Genomic DNA, 22,248 nt, shown 5'->3' with positions numbered 1-22,248 from the left:
GAATCATTGATTTTTTTTTTTTTATCGTTTTATATTTGACATTCGATCGAACGAACGGCTGTTAAATTGTCGGAATCGTTTCTCCCCTCCCCCAATCACGTTTCGAGTGTAGTTACTCTATTTTTTTTCTTTTTTCCGTGTATTTTCCTTCTCAAACGAATAACAGATATATAAATCGACATGCGGCTCCATGAATAATAGGCGCAGTTAATCATATCTAGTTTTAGGCAAGTGTATAAATTATTGGTGTGATAGTAGTTTATAAGAAACAATAGATAGATAACAAATGTTAACTATGATTATTATTATTACCGTCATGATTATTATTATTGTCATTATTATTGTCAACATGAAATCACTGAATATAGAGCAATATTGGTAATGAGCAAAAGAAGAAGAAAAAAAAAAATTTAAATTAAAAGTAAAAATAAAAATCAAGACTAAAACACAATGTATATTCATTTTCGTATAAACCATTGAATATACATTTATTACGTATTGACGCAAGCGTAGAATCGGAAAAATGAAATTTGCTATGCGAATTGTTAATTCGCATTTATTATACAAATGTACATACATGCATACACATACGACCTATGTGCAAGATCAATTTGCCACGCCATTCGATATCTTCCATCCGATTTGTTAGCGTCGAAGAGATTCGAGTATACCTACCTAAGGAAAGAAGCTACGGAATGGCGAAAAACAAATTGAAAGAGACACGAGTGGAGTAAGGTTTCAAGAAAAGAAAGAGAACAGAATAACAAATTTCTTCGACTACGACTCAAGAGTATGCAGTAATATGTATAATTATGTAAGACAGATACAATTATAATGATCGTTGTGTACGAAGTATTCGGGAAACTCGAGAAACGTACCGTAATTAATTGAAAACTTATTAAAAGAAAAATATCAATTTACACATCTTTGTCTAATGATCCGCGTGAGAAAAATGAAAGAAAAACAAAGTTATACAAGCCGCAATAATTCGGATAAAATTATTACGTTGAATGAGAAAGATAAAGTAAGCTGCGATATAAAAATATAATATAAGATATCTAATATAGAGTAGATGAATATGTATATGTATATGGTCCCCCGTTGTATATAATATAAAACAATATATAATGCAATAAACAATTAATAGAGAGTAAATGTTTTTTCCCAACGATTAATTCATTTCTAAGTTTACCTCCACTGTGAATTTCTATGTACGCTATCAATCATTGAAAAGTATGAGGAGTATTTATTTCATGAAAATTTTTAAACTATGTTCTTGTAGGGATGGAGAAAAAAAAATTGAATCACTCCAATCAATAACGACAAGGATAACGGAAACGATAAAACTTCTGTGACAATGTAGGTGAAAAATGTTTTTCAAAGCGTAAAGACTCTCCCTTTGTCGGTAAACGGACTTGACCTATTATAGAAAATTTAGCTTGTTCGAGTATTGTCGGGATGTTAATCCTCTATTGAAATGTCGAGGGTAGTTCGGTTTGACGGGACGACGTACCCGCCCCAATAATACACCGTAATAATAGAAAGTTAAGGCAAAGTTGGGTTAGGTTAGGTTAGGTAAGGTTAGCTCACATCACCTCAACAGATTTTCATATAGCTCATAGCCACTGTTTGGATGTGACCCGGATTATACGAGACCGGAACTAGGCTCGAGATGCTTACTGTACCTACTCTCGATGCTACACGTAAATTTTCTTTTTAAAACCTCCGTATAGACGTTCTACGCTCGTCGATCGCGCAAGAGGAGAATCACAAAGGGAAGAAAGTTGTTTGTTCACTTTTTCCGAATCTCACAAGTAGCCGAACTTTATCAAAAAAACACGATTTCACATAAAAAATTTCCCTCAAAGTTGCCAAGTGGAGCGTATTTCCAGTCATTGTGACGTGTCATGTATTTCGGTAATTGTATCTCACAGGTCCGTAATACGTGTTCAGAAACGAGAAAATACAACAACGTAAGCAAGGTCGTATAAAAAAAAAAAAATAATTTCATCGTGATATCGTTAACGAGCGAAGGAAAAAAAATCACGGAAGTTGAGTTGCATCGCGGAGAGAGAAGAGACGAGACGAGACGAGACGAGACGAGACGAGTCGAGACGTTGGATGAACCAGCTGGTTTTAATCGCTGCATCAAAATCACCTAACCTGGCACGATTCTAATCTCTGCAAATGAGAGTCGCCAGCGGCGTGCCTCTGACACGATCTATACACCAGATACGTCAGCAGCCTCCTGATGTATCTAAATCTATACTCCATCCATTAGACTAGCCTCTAATGTCACCCCAAAGCCCTTATCACGCCGAGAGTAGCTCGTTAGCTGATACCTAGTAGATAGGAACCACGACGCATGTTCAGACGGATGTACAGGGTGGGCGATATTCGATTTACTTGAGTCAATCGATTACCCCCCCTCTCCTGAAGTAACATCAGCTATACCAATGTTACTTCACGATTCTTGCCACACTTCACCTACAAGCACTCTACTCCTCATGTTTGCATATGACGAACGTGAATTTTCTCACAGTCAATGATCACCAGTAGCCGTGCATGTCTTCGGTCAAGCCAGTGCTTGAAAGATCAGAAACTACGCGAAGCGAATCTATCTCTATTCATCGCTTTACCGTCTCACCCGTAAGGCGGGTTACTTTTTTTCCATTCTAGCATCTGGGACACTCTGCAGGTCGGAAGAGTTAAGTTTCACTCAGGTTAGGTCCGGTACTTTCAGCCAGGGGATGAGATTACACGATTGATACGGTATACACACGTGTCTGCGGTCTCGGACAATTTCTACCTATCGAACTTTTCAACCTATACAGGTATTCTCGTGTCTATATACTTCGAATGGTGATTCGGGCAAAGCTGTGGTATACAGCTTATACACTATTTGAATTTGTAGAAATATCTTTCAGACTTTGAAAACGGTACCTTCGGAATACCGGGTCTCTTTCACAACAAAACTCTTTCGTCAAGTAAAAATCTTGAGTTGAGGTTCGAGGATAATGCAGGTCGTGTATACAAACAAGTATTTAGGAGGTTTTAAACGGTCCAAGCAAACGACTAGCGACAATTACCGAGGATTATCGACACCTGGGTACATGACGCGACGTTGTGCCTCTATTTGCTTCACCCTTCCGAAGTCGGTAGTCTACAACCTCTCCGGACTTCCTTCCACGATCTTATGAATATGTCTCAGCTTCTCATGACCGTAGTCCATACATACTTGTACACTTTACATTAGTTGTTCGTTGTTAACGCGCATCATGCGGTTTGAGTTGGTTACTCGCCAGGCACTAAGCACCAAGCAACGAGACTATGGAAAGGCATTGTGCGTAGTTCCGGACCTGAATACGTGTATAATATATAAGTAGGTACATAACAAGCTGCAAAGGCTTCCTTCAGACACTAGACTTAGTCATTCTGCGTGAGAAAATTAGAGTAACAGTTCAAAGTACCTTGTACTCTTGCAGTACCTATAATTCTCACAATCAACTAGACAATCAGCTATCATTCAACGCATCGTTTCACCATTCGATTCTACAGTGATAGGTATAATCACCTCACAACTGCATTGTATTTTCGACTAATTGTTCAAGAAACGGATTGATGCTTGTGTTACTCTTGAATAGTGACAGGATTTCATGCCAGAACATTTGTCCACTTGCCACAGATTTGACCAAAAATTTTTGGAAAAAGTTTTATATCGCTCTCAGTACGTGAAAAGAGACCACAATGAAACGTTTTGCAACTATTCCGAGTAGTTCTTGTCATCGACTGAGCACGGTAAGAGGCAATTTTTGCTCCTATGAACACTCTGGTGATTCCGTACGACGATCTACCGTCAGTGATGGTAGATCGTGAGAGGACTAAGGTTGGGAAAGGAAAAGGATGTAGTAGCGGGTCCGATAGTCACACATTTAATGCTTAATATTCGTAATTGGTTAAAACCCGTGAGCGTGTTAAGTGAACTGTAAATTATTACGAGCGGACCCCCATGCGCAGTAGCATAGTATCCTTTCTTAGTCCTTTGCAACAAGGGCTTAAAGTCCATGGTTCAACACCTCTCGTTCCCACCCCAAAGCTGCTTCTAAACAGAGCTTTATCGGCGAGCGGTCTTTGTGTTTGTTGGGTTTGACACTGCTCCCTGGAACACCGTCAAAACCCCTGCTTGCCTGACTGACTGCCAGCCCGCCTGTAGGACCTCCTTGTTTCCCAAACAAGGATCGCCTTAACGATCCCGATAGCCGTAACAGTTTCAAGAGGATTTCTCCGATCGCTAACGAAACTGCAGTCTTTCCTTTCGTCGTGCTCTTTCTCTTCGCTTCATTTCTCGTATTATAGATAATAAATTGCAGTATACATGTGTGAAAACCATGTTCGTCTTGAAGTAATAGTCTCTGTCATTGACCGTTCAAGACACTCTTACGGGGTTAGAATTTCACGCGGCAATACTTTTTCCTTGAGAAAATAAAAATAGATTGGTATTTGAACCGAAGACGACGATAATTGAGCTCCCGGTGAATTTTAAAGGAGAGAATGATCCTCGGGTGTATTATAGTATGCATGGGGTGTAGATCGAGGGCGTGCCGATGAGCTGAGAAAAATGAAATTGTAAGCCTACTGCCAGAGGCCCGCGTTCGTTCTATACTACATAAGGTACAGAGAGGCCGAAAACGCGTGAACGAGCACATTCTCTGTCGTCGCATGGCTAAAATGCTCGGAGTGAGAGAGAAGAAATTCTTTCCCCGTGGACGATTCTGTTCGGGAAAGTATTCGAGGAGAACGAGGCGCGGTTGGCACGTCGCGCCTTGCTTACAGGGAGTTGATCCTGCCCATAATTTGAGGTCCTCGAAGGCGTCGGCCCGTAATAATGGGGGGGTGGATCACAATGGTGGAGGGACGCCAGATCTACTCGATATCAGTTTGACACCTGATACCCCAATTAAATCCATCCAGCTACACACACATATTTATATATATATATATTTATATATATAAATGGATTTATATATACTGGTCCGTGATCAAGGATCATTATATTTTATATTTATTACCAAACTCTCCATTACGTTGAAATCCATTTTGATCATGTTCGGTTTGTTCGGTTTTTTTTTTGTGCTTCTACAATCATACTCGTGTTCATCTGAATACGCTGTACACAAAGCGAAAAAAGACTGTAGGTCTGTATGAGAAAAATGAATTCGTTAAAAATTTAGCCTGCCACCTTGTGTATGTATGTACCTGAAAAACGCTCGACACAATGTTGGCACAGATATCGAGGTATAAAAGAAGGTTCGAATCGAATCTGATACATGTATAAAAATGCTACGTACGCTACGATGGAGTCCTCGATTATCCATGGAAGCATCGTATCGTCAAAGACACTCAGCTGCAGTATATCGGCATTGTGTAAGATTGAAAATTCCTTGAAAATATGTATATCTAGAAGTTCTTCAATACCCGATCTTGTGCCTATACATCCGCATACCGAGAGAAAGAGGATATACCTACGAATATGCGGGGTTGAATTGGATCGGCGGAAACGGAAGGGAAGAGGATTCGCGACGACGGATAGAATAAGAGAGATGGGAAACAGTATCAGAGGTAAGAAGAATAAGGAAGAGACTCGACGGAGAAAAAGACAGACGTGTTCATCTTGACGGACTACATGTGAACACTGTGGGGCTCTCGTCGTACTCTCTGTATGTACCTGTACAACGTTACCAACCGTGTCTTCATTCCTGCCTATACACATTTCAATACTGGAAATGAAGGTGTATCTTTCTGATTCGATACGTTATAGAGACGTACACACGGTACAAACACAAGCCAAGGAATCTATTCAATATCGGTGCACACGTACAAAGCACAGTCTCGTACAAGGATATAAGCGATAGGAGTCTGCAATGAGAGAGATAGAAAGAAAGAGACGAAGCTTGGATAAAAATTGTAGACCACGTAATGACGACGCGCGCCATCTTCGTTCGAATAACTTCACGACCAATGCCGGCATGGAATATATATATACATGTATATACCCATATGGAAAGCGTCCTCGAGACACGAGTGAAAGATAAGAGCTATTGGATGATCAAAGAGTCATTATTATAGATGGCAGACATTCGCGTAGATATAGAAGGAACCTACCTACCACTCGGGAACCTCGTTAGCGATGATCGTCGCGATTCCGCGGAAACCATGGATGAAAAAAAAAAAAAAAAAACACCGATCGTATTGGTCTCGAAATAGATTTGGTAAAATCGTAAGAAAAAAACAAGGGGTGGAAAAAAAAGCAAAAATTTTTCACACAGTGAGAACTCCATCTTCGCGATGGTAAGTTTCATAATTTTCTACACCGTACTTCCAGGCGTTGGAGGATTTTACATACGGGACGCACATTTTTGAATCTGTTTAATCTCGGTGTCCGCGGAAAGCCACGAGTCAAAGCTATCTTTTGCCCGTTTTTGCAAAGGTGCCGAAACAAAGCGACAAACAAACACCTCTTTCTCGCCAGGTCGCTCGACAAGATGTGTGTACCGCAATGATGGGACGTTTTTTTTCTTCTTTACTTTTTTTTTTTTTTTTTTTTATCCTGTACTTTGACCCTTTGATGTCACCTCGGCAACATCGAGTCGGGTGTCTCAACACTTGCCGCGTTTACGAGATGAATAACACTGCTGCTCAACGAGAACGACTGATCTTTACACCGTCCGCAAGTCGTCTGTCGACGACATCATCAGTGAATAACCCCCTGCAACTAACCCTGGCATCCACCCCAGGCTCTACAATAATAATTAACCACCATCTACCCGCTGCATATCCTGCAACGATTTAAGCACTCTGTTTTTTTTTGTTTTTTTTTCATCAATCCTAAACCATATTAAATTTCCACACTGATTCGAAACACGGGTTTACTAAAAATTTGAGCTAGGAATAATGATCGTGGATTCTACGAATTTATAATTGCGATTTCGTAGAATCCATGCCATTTCTTTATTTCTGCGTCAAATGAAAATGTGTAGAAGTGTTTTTGTTCGGAATTGCTGTTATAAGGGTTTCGTCTAGTGTGAAGGATGTTTTTTTTTAAGGTTTTTTTCGGTATTTTTTTCATAAGACAAACCATTGAAATACAATTTCTCATAATTTTCACATTATATTTGTTGACATTTAAACAAACTAGGTAAATTTTTTGGAGATGAGATAGTGAATATTACCCAATGTATGTACTGCCCGATAGAAACGTATGTAAAAAAAAAGTGTAGACATGATATCTCAATAAGCACTCAGACCGTTCCTGCTTAAATTTTTACAGCATCTTTATTATACCTATACCTATCGCGTGAACTAAGATAATCATGATTGCTTCGGTAGTTTTTATTTAACGAGCTAACCAAATGGAATAAAAAAATACAAATTTCACTTTTTTTTTACGAAATGACAACTAACAAAGCAATCATGACCGTCCGAGCTTACGCGATAGGTATATAGATATAATAAAGATGGTGCAAAAATTTAAGCTGGATTGGTCCGATGCTTTTTGGGAACCCATATCTAAACTTTTTTTTTTACATACATTTCTATCGGGCAGTATAAATTGAGTTGTATTCAATATTTCGTTGCCAAAAAATTCACAAACTTTGTTTAAATGTCAATAAATATAATATAAAAATGATGACAAGTTTTATTTCAATGATTTGTCTTAAGAAAAAAACATTCAAAAAACCGTATAAAAAACAGCCTTCACACTCGACGACCCTCTTATGCCCTTTTTTACGTTTGAGATCCCTGGACTTCGATATTTACAGATTACGCATCAACGTCAAAATCGGCCAAAGCAGATCCTTAACATTATTTCTATTCTTATGCTTGGTGCTTATAGCGAGCAACGAAACATGATCAACACGGTGAATGGGATCCGAATAATCGGTCTATTCTCTGTTCGGATGGATAACGCAATTACTGTTATAACAGCTTAGATCTATGGTTAAATTACGTATGCATAATAACGCGGTGTATATTCTTTTTCTTTTTTTTCTCTCGTCTCTTGGAGCGGTAACCTTCCTCGTTTCTTTATGCGGGTATACCTTATGTGTTTTGATGTTTTGAGGTAGAAACTTGTTGTTACAGGTATACCATTGCACGGAAGTTTTAACTGAATAGAAAATAGTTGTCGGTACGCTACTTTATGCGGGGCCGGCCACCATAGACACCATGGATAAGTTGGTCCATTCACGTTAGCCCGAAGGGTTCCAAGACCAGTGGTTTTGTTAATATGTTGCGGTTAGAGTAGCTGTACAAAAATTGTATGGAGTCCAATGTGCACACAGGGTGTTTGTTTATTTTGGTATCCTCTTCGTCTATCACTATACGGTAAACATTGCCTGGACAATTTCGAACACCGTAAATAAGATTGTCTCGTGAAGGAAGGAGCATCGATTCAAACTGTATCAAAGATTTCCATAAAACATGTATCACGAACAACGATTGCCATGCAATATTCTTCACTCATGCCTTCTGCAAGTAGGATGAAACTCAAAGTTTTGCTATAAACTAGACACCCAGTGTGCACAAGGGGCAGCGATACTCTTTCCATTCGACCAAACATCCTACATAGAACTCGAGCAACTTAGTAATGTTTGAGAATAAAGAGAACCTCAAGCGGACGCATTGCGGGTTCTCTGGTCGGAAGCGTATAGTTCTTCAATTTTTCTCTTTTGCTCCATCTCTCTCTCTCTCTCTCTCTCGCTCTCTCTCTGTCTTTCAATTTCTTTTCCGCAAAACGCCAACGCAGGCCAAGACGTAATAATAAGAGAGGGTGTATACCTGCAGCAGGGCAAAGATTTTAAATTGCGTATAATCTGCTTAGAGAGTATATACACACATAACTAGACTTCCTGAAAGACCTAAACTCGCCTTGCTCTATTCTATTCGGGTAATAATAATTTGCGCAACGGCATTCAGAGCCGAGAAAAGTCCGCAAACCGCAGTCACTCGGAGGCTTAGTATTACCAAACCTTGACGGAATCGGAACCGGAAACGGTAAATTATTTGTACTCTGAAACTTCGTTGAAACTTTTTTTTTTTAAAATCCGTTCTATCGTAAGCTCCTACGACCAAAATTTTACATATAAACTTATCCGAATAAGGGATATAAATTTTTTATTTTTTCTTTCCTACTATCTACCTAAGTCTTTCGTTTGAGGATCTTTTCCTGTCTATAGTCATCCAGTTCGAAATCTACTTAGCAGTTATACGCATGGTATCGCGAATCCGGAGTAAACTTCAAACGGATAAGAGACGGGAATGAACAGAAAAGTCCGAAAGATTCTGTAGCTTGTAGATATACAGACATAATGGATATTGTACAGTTGTATACTGTACCACGTGTAGGAACAGGAGCGATCGGGAAGACTCCGCGGTGTGCGAAATTCTTTCATGAATATATATGCATTGAACCGATTTCAAAGATCAGCCGCATAGAACTCAGAAGCAAATACGAATTATAACATCTGCACGATGGTGTGGTAGCAACGATATTATAAGACGAACGATCGTTACAACCCTAGTATTCATGGAAGATAGGTTTTACTGTGCGAAAAAAAGGAGCATTAAAGAGAGCGTTGAGAAATGGGTTAAGGGTGTGTACAAGGGTTAAGGATAAGGCTAAGCCGTAACGGGTATTAAGCCTAAGCTACGGTAGCCGGCGGCCTGCAATGCGCCGAGAATAGTCAAAGAGATATTCTGACACATAATCCCATTGATGATCCACCTACAGGACGGATTAAGTTGTTATAAATACTTGAAATCAATTAACGTGGGCTAAACAGGTACCCGTAGTAGAACCTGCAGGGAGCAAATCGGGTATCAATAGCGTGAAACTCTCATACATGTTTATCCTAAGAAATATGTGTAGGTATAGATGTGCCTCGTACAGGGATACCAACATAAGGACCGGCAGTAAGCTAGCCAGTGACTGGCCACTCCGCTCGACGCTCAATCATCCGCCATCTTGGTGTTTTTCGTGTAGTATTCACCTCTCAGGGGTCAAAGGAACCGCCGAAGAGACGCCTTTCCTGGCTTACCCGACGTATTACAAAAATAGATCTTCGCAAGAATTAGGTACAGGAAGAGAAGAAGGAGAAGAAGAAAAGGAAAGGCGGCGCATTATTCTGTCACTACATTGTAAACGGTCCGAGATTATGACCAATAAATTGGCCTACGGTTCATTAAACCTAAAACCTTCGATAATCTAATAGATTACCATTATTTGGAGTAACCGTACCGCCTACGGTTCGTTGGTCCGACAAAATTTTTTACGCTACTACCGTTTTCACAGGCTTATGGGTACCCGGCGCAGCATCATCGAGAGAAAATTGCCTGCTGTATGCGGGAAATTAGGGATCGTACGACTACCTAGCCCCCTTAGTTCTCAAGTCTGCAACGATGAAGATCGAGTCCAAGAACGTTACGTCGTGATATCGATTTAAACCGATTTTGTGATAGTTAATATACCTTGGACCATAGGCGGTAATTAACAGAGGGAATGTCCCTCTGGATCGCGTGATATTAGGAGGGGGTAACACACGAGGGTGAATGAAGGAAGGTCAGGCGTGAGTGTCCCGCGATTCTAGCTCCCTGTTTTACCGGCCGAGATTGGGGAGGGCGAAGAACAATCTTCCGAATACCAACAATTGGTCAAACAGCGAGGATCGAAGCAATTATCGAGAGACGCGCCCTCGGTTCAAAGTTTCGCAAGGAAATAACATGCATGTCAGTATCTCGTCACACGCGTGAACCAAGGACGGAAATCTTTTTGTTAACGGTTTAAGGTACGACTTGGTATGGTGTGCCATAACTTATAGCGGTGTGCTGGTTTGTCGCTCGCGTTGTACCTACAATACAAATACACAAACATACACACAGACAACGACACGAAACGACGAAACGTCAAATTTAGGGTCCAATTTAATTTAATAGAGGGCAAAGCGGGGATTGAAGCACGCGACCGAAGGGGAAAACCACATTGGACGGAGTGTGTTAAGAGGAGAATTGTGGTGTGGGAAGTAAAGACCGCTGATCGGTATTTAGTGGAGTCTGCGACTGACGTGTACGAGAGAATTGTGCCGACCGTATTCGATGATAACTTTCTCCGTGAAGAGAGCGAGTTAGCGAAAGATATAAAGAGAGTCAGGGATGAAGAAAGAGGGTAAAGAATAGGAAAAGAAATTCTTCCCAGATTATCCGACTATAAACACAACTCAAGAAATCATTTCAAGCAAAATCTAACTCAAGATAGTTTTCGCACGAACGATTGTCTAATTCAGTTCATCCTGCATGGTGTACATTAAATTTTGAAAAGGAAGATTGACGAACGAGTCGCGTTTCTTCTATATTGCAGCTGCAGTTGTATAACCAAAGTTCTGGTACACATTTGGAGAAAAAAAATTTGTGCAGTAAAGGAGATGCGATCGAAATACTAGCGCTGTATAGGTTATGCTAAACTAGGAAGAGGGTGTGTCGCTGTCAAGGCGAACAACCACGTTTCCACATTCGGCGAACGAGGCGGCTACACGTAGAGAGTACCAAGGCGATGTGTGTACGTGCGATCCGTTGAATTGGCGAGATTTCAACGGCTGTCGCGTGGTGATCGGGGCGTATGTCACGCCTCTCCATTGTTGTATTGTCGCCTGCAATCTCGCTAAGCGTTTTGCCAGGAACACAGCTCGCGACCCCCGCAAAACCTATTCGAACCGAGGCTGCTCCCAGCATCCCAATATAACCAACACCCTAACCCAAACCACAAAACACACGCAAGAAAATCTCTTAAGCGTTATCATTCTGACGAGAGGAATTATCTGCAAGTCTCTCTGTCGGTCCAATGGTCCTGCAGGAATGGAATCGCGTTTGGGAAATGACTACGATCACAGAACTTGTAAGAAAAATCGGTGAAACGATACCTGTGTAACACTTCAGTTAAACCAATCAGAAAACATATCCAAGGTGATGTCGTATATGATTCATATTTTGTCCTTTATATACGGAAGTAAATACGTAACCTCAAGTAAAGGTATTTACGTGACTTGGGTAACGTCATCTTGGGATATGAACAGAATGAGGAAAAATCGGTCTTCAGTTCTGACAAATCTTGCATTTCCTTGCATCACGGATCAACGGTAACCAAGTTTCACTTCCAATCTACACGAAAGAACGCTTCCTGTCGACAAATCTCCCGCATAAAAAAGAAGCTCGTCTCCTCGTTTTAAGCGCTACCGTATAGGTAGCCACGTATGAAGTCTAGCGTAAAACCTGAGGGGACAGTGCGGACAACAAACTAGCTGTCTAAAAGGGAGCTGTCAACACTCCAAACGGCGGCTCAAATGCGCCAGAGAAACTAACACCGAGACAGATTATAGCTCTGGCGTTCATCCGCAAATGGCGGAACCAAGCTCTTTGGAACTCGGGCGCCAATTGGTCGAAGCGTGAAACTAGGTAGAGAGAGAGAGAGAGAGAGAGAGAGAGAGAGAGAGAGAGAGAGAGAGAGAGAGAGAGAGAGAGAGAGAGAGAGAGAGAGAGAGACAGACGGAGAGAACAAGAGGTCATTTTCAGTCCCCTTCTTAAAATGAGCACTAAAAAATTTCACGTAACACTTTCTGCGATCGACTGAACGAATTCGTGATGATCGAAACGTACCGTCCAGTCAATTTTCGCGAGAGGTAGGTAAACAAAATAGTGAAAAGAAAGAGGACCCTTAAAAAAAAAAACGGATGTCATGATAGATAGTATACCTTATACCTACCGCAGTAATCGTCGATCGATCAAAATTAGGATAGCGAATAAATACTGTACAAACACGTGTCCCACTCATACCGTAAACATTCTCTGCCCGACCGGCTTGTGAAGATAAATGGCATCCGCGTTTTCTCTGCCTCCTCGATACAACATTTGTGCATGGTAGGTACAATTACCCGGACAGAATAGATAGATCGGATATAATACGTGGACTAGATACAGATTCGCATCGGGAACGTTGCTTCGACCCTCGTTTTAAGGAAGGTTGCCCATTTTACGAACCCTCGGGCCGTTCTCCTGTGCGCTTATATCCACCCTCCGCGAAAAGATTTTTTAGACCAGACACTGATACATATGTTAAAAATTTACAATACACGTACTGTACCTATAAGGGACTGCTCAAGTGGCTGGGCTGCACAGAACCCTGTAATCACACTCAATTTGGGATTCGTTCAAGTTATACAACCCGGACGTTTTTCAATGAAAACTTCCATCGTCGGCTCCCTTCGCAAAACTCAAGTACCTTCTTCTGGTAAATCACTTATACATACATACATACATACATATATATATATATATATATATATATGTATGTAATGTACGGATAAAAATCACGCGTTATACAACCAACGAAATTGATTCTTTCGCATATCTAATATGTCGTAGAGATTTGCACAATTCGTTAGGAAGACGATGATTATATACGGATCCAAAAGATCATGATTCTTAAACTTTACAACGGCCCCCCTTTTTAAAAGTATAACGATACATTAGGCAGTATTACCACAAATTTGTCCGAATGAGGATCGTCTGACTGCCTGAGAATCAAACCCCATTTTATGTACATTATATACCGAGTGTCTGTACATTGTAATTCACGTACACATGTATATATAGAGGTTGTATAAGGTACGGATTGTGCAGAATTCGTTTATATTGAAGCTTCAAGTTTATCAAGTCAAGTGTAGTCTGTAGGCGGGGGTTGGTTATTCGCGGTTATTACATTTTTCCACTTAATTAGCAAAAATATTCTGACTTTATTATCTTACGAAGGAACTCCATTTGCAAGTCCGTGAATCTGTATTTTCAATACGCATACATCTTTTCTACACGGTTCACCATTTGTTTTTTTTCTTTTTTTTTTTGTTTCTTTCAAACCTAAAGGAATAACAAACATATGACAGCGGATAGGAAAAAAAAAAAAAACTACAAAGAAACTCAAGACTCTGATCAGAAAAAAAAAAAAAAATAAAAAATGGAATTTAATCACGACGTAAATTATTAGTTTCTTGCTAAACGGTCCGCGAAATTTATATTCGATTCCTGCGATTGACCGAAACTCTTTCTTAACGTCATCGTAAGCTAGGCTTGTATGTGAGTATAAAGTTAGTAACGTTACTTTAACGATGCATGCTTTATAGGAACAATCGTTACTTCGCAGATTTAACAATGTCCGAAATTTATTAAACCATGATAAACAGAAACATACCTGCTCTTATGTTGAAACTCGAAACGCCTAGAAAGTGATTCTAAAATATCGGTAATAATGATTTTCTTTCCGACGTTCGGCCTCGTGTTTTTAACAATCATCGATATCGTCACAAGTTAATGAGCAACAAGGATACTCAAATGAAATTCACAGTCGTCGAAGAATGAGGATTGGATGAATTGCCCGATATTCCTTCCCCGTCATGTATGTCCTGTGAGATGAATAGCAACAAGAGCCGTGTATACATATATAGGTATAAAGCCTCGTTCAAACACTAAAGGCTCGCCGCTCCGGTTCCGCACCGTGTGTATGTCGCATTGTAACAGATTCGCCGTAGAACCGCAGAACGCACAAATCCAGAGGATGCGGGTCGCTAAGCAGATTATGTTATAAGCGACAGCGAGTACCGCATACAGTGTCCCACAGGGATGAAGAGAAGACACAGCCAGGCTACGAGCGCGATAAAATTTCTACGAGTTGAATTTATCCACTGAATAAATACGATCGCGCGGAAAAACAATATCGAAAAAATCCAAATACGCATAGACAGTATACGTTAAGGGGAATGTTTCCAATATGTCTGATCGCGATACGTCACCGTCAAATTTTTTCGCGCAGTACGGAGATGGTATCACGTATTAACGAAAGTAAGACCTGGTAATCCCATTGCCTGTATGGCTCAACTTCAACGACATTAACGCAGCGTGTAATACAGCTACACTTTTTTTTTTTACTTTTTTTTTTGCTCTGCAATAACACCGGTCAACATGAAATTTTGATTACTTCCGCGTAACTTATGTGAAAGAAAAAATAGTTTTATTAGATAAAGTTTGCTTTTGTTGAAATCAAAACGTTATTTCGGATATTAAGACAAGTTATCAATTTTCTCAAACATTTATTGCAAGTAACAATTAAACAAACGTCAGTTTCGCATTTAAATCACTATTATTCGAAAAAAATATCGGATTCGCATTTGAATCACTGTTATTCAAAAATTTTAATTAAACAAACTTCAGTTTCGCATTTAAATCACTGTTATTCAAAAATTTAAATGCGAAACTGAAGTTCGTTTGATTGTTATTTACAATGAATGTTTGAAAAAATGGATAACTTTTTTTTAAATACGAAATATCGAGCTAGTTTTTACAAAAGTAAAATCTTTAACTGATAAAACTATTCTTTCTTCTATTACTTACGTGAAAGAAATCAAAATTTGACATCTAGAATCCAAACTCAAAATTCGGGATGACCGGTATTATTTATCAACGTAAAAAAGACAAAGGCAAACGTTATATAAGTAATAATTAAAAGATTTTGTTTATTATTCGATGCATAGAATCAGAAATTCTCTATTTAAATATAAATTCTAAAAAGAAACAACTTTTTTGTGAAACTGTGTAATTTTCAATCAAGTTAAAATTTCATGTTCCACGTAATTTGGAGATATGAGATTCAGCATGAGAATAGGAAAAACAAAATTGAATCAACAAAGTAAACAAGAGGGAGAAAAATTAAAATGTAAATCGAAAATACCGATTCACTAAAAACGTTAATGTTTGTTACGATTTACGCGGGAGCAGCTCTCCCCATATTTATATTACGATTCAACGTGTATGACAGGTCATACACGTAGTGAGATTTATTCAAGTGCCAAAATCTGTATGAATATGTGAATAGGTGGCATTATTTATTTATATTTCTTTCTTTTGTTTTTTCATTTCCATTCTCGCGAAATTGAATGCATTACAGGTTACCATGCGGGGAGATAAAATCGTATAATCGCAATGGTACGATTTAATATTCATAAACTAAACGTCATTACACAATCGCAATATACATTATAAAAAAATTTGTGTTAAAAAATAATTATCTTCGTTTGTTCATACTTATAACATACACGGTTTTAACCATTATACTCCACACGATTTACTCGACTTGTAACAATATCAAGTGGATGACAATTTGGTCGTGGGGATCACGCGACGACATGACAGCGGACACAGATGGATATTTCGAAGATTTTTTTTTACCTCCCGAGGGGCACCGAAAGCGTTAAATTTCTGTTTACGTAAGGACGAAGAATGAGGGGCCGCGTATGTCTATAACACGTAGAAGGTTCGAATTTAAGGTATGGACAGTGACCACGGAACCGGGTGTGAACATATGTCCATGTTTACAAATATATGCGCGGGATTCACCCTCCGTAAAGTGTCTGTATATTGCGTCATGGAGGTATGATACTCTGGAAAAAAAAAGAAAAGAAAAACCATTTCGTTGGTCTAAATTCGCTTCGGCATTGACAATCGATTTGTGCAATATCGGATATGCGTTCTTAACTACACGGAAAAAAAAATTCTGTTCGGCGAGCTGTATTCTACAGCTCCAGTAACTATACGCACTCTATGGTCTATCTTGTAGTTACAGCAACTATATATTAGTCAGCTCTGATAGCTGCAAGTTGTTCAGCTCTCACAGCTGAATGGTTTTGCTCTAAGAGCTGTAAGTTGCGCTGTGCTCTGGTGCGTTGACATATTTCATAACCTTCAAATTTCATGAGTATGATTTAAATACAGTTGATAGATAATTGTTTAAATAGTCCATTCAAATATGTAAATGACACTGAATAAATAATGATAATAATGATGAAAAATAATACTAATAGCAATATAATTGTACTATTTAATAATAAGCGCTGTGAGCGGAGCCGAAAAATTCTGGTCTAGCTCTTCGAACGAAGCTGTTTAGCTGAGAGAGCTGAACAACGTACAGCTATGACAGCTGACTAACAGTCAGTTATACGAACCATGCAGTGCTCTTCCAATAACAGAACGTTTAGTTCGACGAACTGTTTACAAGTAACTATCTAATATTTAGTTCCACGAGCTGAATTTTTTTTTCCGTGTACATCTACCTATATTGAAACCGCGAGAATGATGTTTGAGGTAAATGAGAAGATATAATTTTGAAACCCCTAGCAGGAGAGTCCAAAAATCAATTCTACCTCGATCAGGTATTTTGATCCTAAAATTTCACTGTGCGATCAGGGGAGTTATTATATACATGTAGACTTTTTCAAATCTTGGCTGAGATCATCCAGAAACTGAAACGTGGAGAAAAAAAATTTCGCAAAAGATTTGCAACGCCATTCAATGAAGATCAAGTTCGTAATGCATCAAACTAAACACGCAATGCCAGATTTTAGGTGTTACAGCAACTGATTTCCGTACAATTGAGTCTATTGCCGTTTTTTTTTTTTTTACAGTTTTTTAAAAGCGATGACTTGGATCTTCTTTTTAGCAATGTAATGATAATGATCTTGTCCGGTTTTTGTTTGCATTTCATTACGGTTTATACCCATCGCTCATATGCCAGGATGCGAAACAAGGTGTGAATAGAACGCTCTCGGTAATGAGGAATCCATCCATCCATCCATCCATCCATCCATCCACCCATCCACCTACAAACCAACCCCGACAGAATACCACGTAGTCGCGATGCTCTCACTCCTCATTCTCTCCCGCTCTGTTCAACCCGACGCAATGCCGTTTCAACAAATTTCAAGATCCCGGTATGTCTAAAATAGAATTTAAACTACATGGTACACACGGGGAAATGGATTCTGAAACGGTTAAATTTTACAAGTCATCTACGTTGGCAATGCAGATAACTGACTTGTCGAAAAAGTAAACCGTCTCATAATCCATTTCCGCACGTGTGAAAACAAGGCGACACATTGTAAGAAAAAAACAAAAAAAAAAAAAAAAACCGGTGGTGTTAAGATTGAGAAGAGTCAGAATCAGTGTGAACTATTCTGGAATAATTTTCATGTTCAATCCCGAAATCCAACATCTGGGAAATCAACATCAATCCGCAATGTGGGCTTCGATTATTCACTGAAACCCGTAGGAAAGTCTAACGGATGAATTGGATCGGTCAGACCGGAAGCGTAACCCAATAGATCTTGAAAGGGCGAAGAATTAAGGCATTGCGTGTAGATACGCTACTCCTGATCCGTCATCGCCTGAACATAATTAGCCAACGGCAGTTCTATTCCATCCATCCATCGTCATTCGCACTCTGCTTTTAGCGTTTCACTAAAACCTAACCTAATCTAACCTAACTCATCCTAACCTAACCTAAGCAAACCTAACCCTCGACGCCTAGAAGTCGAGCAGAGAGAAAGAGCGAGAGATATTGACGCCAGCAGCGACTGGCGACCGGCACAATATCTGATCCCGCCTCCTGAACCCTGCGCTTTTCCAACCAAGTAAGCGAACATCCTCCATTTTGACTTGCGTATAACTGATCAACACGTGAGAACTGGCTGTATTTACACTGGTAATTTCATTGGTTAAACTTATGCGAATACACTGTACAATAAAGATATATAAAATTTTCGAATCGATAGCTAAAATAATATTCTAGAGTAGTCCGCACAGGATAATCTTAAACACAGCATTTCTTTGAACAATGTATCATATATGCTCAATCTTCTCGGTTTGCGGAAATATGGTTAATCGAATGATTGCATTTCTTTCGTAATCTATACTGCTTAAAGCGACGTGTAAGAAAAATATGGCAGGCTAATCAAGAAAATCGATGATAATTTATATTAACATCGAGAAACTCCGGACGAAGTGAATCGAGACTTGGAAAAGTCGGAAACTGGGTGGTAATCCGTATACCCATAAGGCAGAGGCTTGATTGGTGAAAATTGAGAGATTAGCCAAGTGGGCGATAAGTAACGACAGAGAATCAGAAGCCAACTCATTCTCTCTCTCGTTCTCTCTCTCTCTCTCTCTCTCTCTCTCTCTCTGTCTCCTCGTCCCCCATCGCGACTAATTGGCTAATTATTGGATCAGCACTTCCCCTCCATTCTACAGACCCCGAGCGCGTTTCCTTCGAGCACCTACTTAACGGCGTGAGCTAAGCTCGTTATCCATTCTCATCCGAACGAAACCCGCATCAAATGTAGGTATACCACGGGGTTCTACATCATAACCATTTGCCTATCTGTGTCATACTTTGGATAGTCTGGTTGCAAACACAAAACGATGTTGCGAAGGCTGGACATAATTTGATATGTGCTATCAATGCATGTGCACAGAGAATGTGACAATGATCAGACTCAAGGATTAGGGAAAGTGCATTAGCGCGGCGAGATTGGGAAAAGAAATTGAATCAAAGGCTAGGATGCTATTCATGCGATTCCCGGTCGCGTCTTTTTCCCGATGATAGGCGTCGACCCCGCGGACAACGATGCGAGAGAAAACAGATCTAATCCAACCCGCGAGGTATGAAGTCAACGGAAACCAACTAGAGGGGAAAAGTACAGAAAATTCAAGTATAAAAATACCGAAAACCGCTATCTGGTGTTCGAATAGTTTATAGGTTACAGGCGTATTTAAATGTAAAAAAGATTATCCGTCCAATTTCGCTCTCGCGATCAATTTCATACAACAAAGTAAAAGTCCGCGAGCTTGCGCGAAGTTTTCCTTGGCTTGAATTACGCGTATGATTAACGTGAACGGATCAGCTGACGCCTCTCATCGGCGCCATTTTAGCTAGAAGAATATCCAAATGAAGCATTTTACCAGATATTTGAATAATTCACATTAAACTCGCGAATTCAAAGCTGCCGCAGGCTGGAATATTTCCCTGTACGTATTTTGATATAATGATACGAGGGGGTGAATGGTCAGTGATCCCTGCACGGTCAGTTGTGTGTCCAAACTCTGAGAGAGTCGGGTTATAGGATGTACCTTGTACGGCTGACGGGCATCGCGACGGAATGGTAGTAGGTACCTAAACAAATCGCGGATTGTTTGCAGTGGCATCGTTTCACGCATGAGGCCATCGATTCTTTATTCTTGTTCCGGGATCCGAGTTGACGCCACTCTAGAACGAGTCGAGTGTAAGCGTACGAGGGCTGCAGCATAGGGACCGCGGATAACCCTCGAGGGTCTTTGATCTGTGCCGATCTTCCAGAAGACCGGGAGTCCCGGATTTCCAGAGTCCGCGAACGAGCGAACACTCCGAATATATCCGAGTGCCAAAGAGTGCGACGTTGTTCGTTATGATTCTTGTATATACGACACGATGGCACTTGGTTCGCGATTTCAATTCCCCCCCTCGAAATATATATATAGATATATATATATATATATATATATATATAGATGTAGTATACCCAGGATGGCACCGCGTTTTACGTTATTATTCACCGGCTTGCATCAAAGATGTCTAATCAATTTCATCCTGAATTCTAAACTTCGTTTCTCTCTTCATTTTAACTCGCGTCAATCAATTCTAGGGACCCTTTTCCTCACCTCTTCAGTTTTTACCCCAAATTCGTTATCTTTTTCTTTTTCTTTTTATTGCAATCATCCCAATCAGGTGAAAACTAATGACAAAGAAGGTGAATAAGGTTGCCGTATTTCAAACAATATTCGATTTCTCGGTATTTTATACTGTGACGCTAATTAAGCCGTCAAGTATGTTTTTCAGATTGCAATGTTAAAAATACTGCAAAAAAAAAAAAAAACCAGCAAATTCAAGTGCTTATCAATTCGCTCGTACAATAATAGCCCGGAAAATTATTTCCGAGGTAATCTAACACTGCACTCGAATTCTAATACATCGATTCTAAATTTAACAACAGCTTGTAGTAATTGATATTCAAACATTGGAAATATCTGAATCGTACAAAACTGTTATAAAGACAAAGGTTTAATTCAGATTTTAATTCAACCGTTTGATGCATTCTTTTTTACCCTCGTGGCTTTTTCCACCGAAAAATAAATTCAATCTTTTTGCCTTGCGTTTTTTTTTTTTTTTTTCTTTCTGACGCGTCAATTAGATGGCTTACGGAATTGTTTAAGGTACTACATATTCATGAGAGAGATCAGGACGCGTTTAGTGCACGGGGCGAACTGCGGGCTGGTGAGTTGATCAAAGAGTCGCGACTCGACGCCGAAAGGTCCTTACAGCCCCTTTCCTGTCTTCGCTCTTCTTTCCGCTTTCCGTTATACGCTTCTCCTACTACTGTACTTTTCAAATAACGACCCCCCCCCCCCCCCCTCCTCCTCCCTGCCACCCATCATATTGTATACCTTAGCATCTCTTAGATTAACGATTCCACTTTTTCTTTAATGTTTCAAGAGAGTGTACTATACCTCTACTATACACTCCGCCTTGAGTGATAGCAGGAGAGAAAAATTTCTACTGAAGAATCCAAGATCGTTCGATTTCTTCTCTTCTACTGTTAAGTACGTTCTTCTTTCATTTCAAATCCCTATATGCATCCAGGAATTAATTAACCACGCTTTTTGATCACCGCGAGATTTTCTTTGTTGATTTCATCGTTAAGTAAGTAATTATTCTAAGAAAATTCTGCTTGATTTGTGAAAAAAAAAATTACCGATTAAATGTACAAATATAATGTTTGAAACAAGAGATAGCGATCAGATTCAGCTACACTAAATGCGAGTCGTGCTGCCCAAAGTTGAGAATTTTTTACCCACGTGTTTATACCATCAGCACTTTTTCCCCGGAACAGATTGATTCTCCTGGCGAATGATTGTCACAGTCTTCATTACAATATTGCTAAAATTATTGTATTTGCCTGAATACCGATCGTACTGACCTCGTCCTGAAATAACGCTTGCCAATCGTCAACCAGACGGACTGGTATTTTTCTCAACTCGGCGGATAAATAATAGTGCTTGTCAATCCAACAAACAAGTACTTGCCGTTGCTTGATAACCGATGATCAGTCGGTAATAAAAATGATCGTCGGTAATATTACCAACAAAGTGAACTCGGCATCAATTACATTTTTTTTAACAGCGGAACTGCGGTTGAGCGCAAACCGGAAACAACATGTTCAATTATCAAAATGATAATTTTCAACTTCATCGTTTACTTGTTTACCCCACGTGCCATATGAGCTGTGT

The 22,248-nt window shown here is 39.7% G+C and overlaps 1 protein-coding gene across 1 annotated transcript in view; it reads right to left on the bottom strand.

Moving 5' to 3' along the window:
- The window catches only part of LOC107217136, a 73,042-nt gene that overhangs the window by 39,996 nt on the left and 10,798 nt on the right, over positions 1 to 22,248 (bottom strand). The gene's annotated exons all lie outside the window — the stretch shown is intronic.

The sequence above is a fragment of the Neodiprion lecontei genome, chromosome 5, assembly GCF_021901455.1.
Source record: "Neodiprion lecontei isolate iyNeoLeco1 chromosome 5, iyNeoLeco1.1, whole genome shotgun sequence".
In the NCBI taxonomy this organism is placed as follows: domain Eukaryota; kingdom Metazoa; phylum Arthropoda; class Insecta; order Hymenoptera; family Diprionidae; genus Neodiprion; species Neodiprion lecontei.
This window is presented reverse-complemented; position numbering and strand designations above follow the sequence as displayed.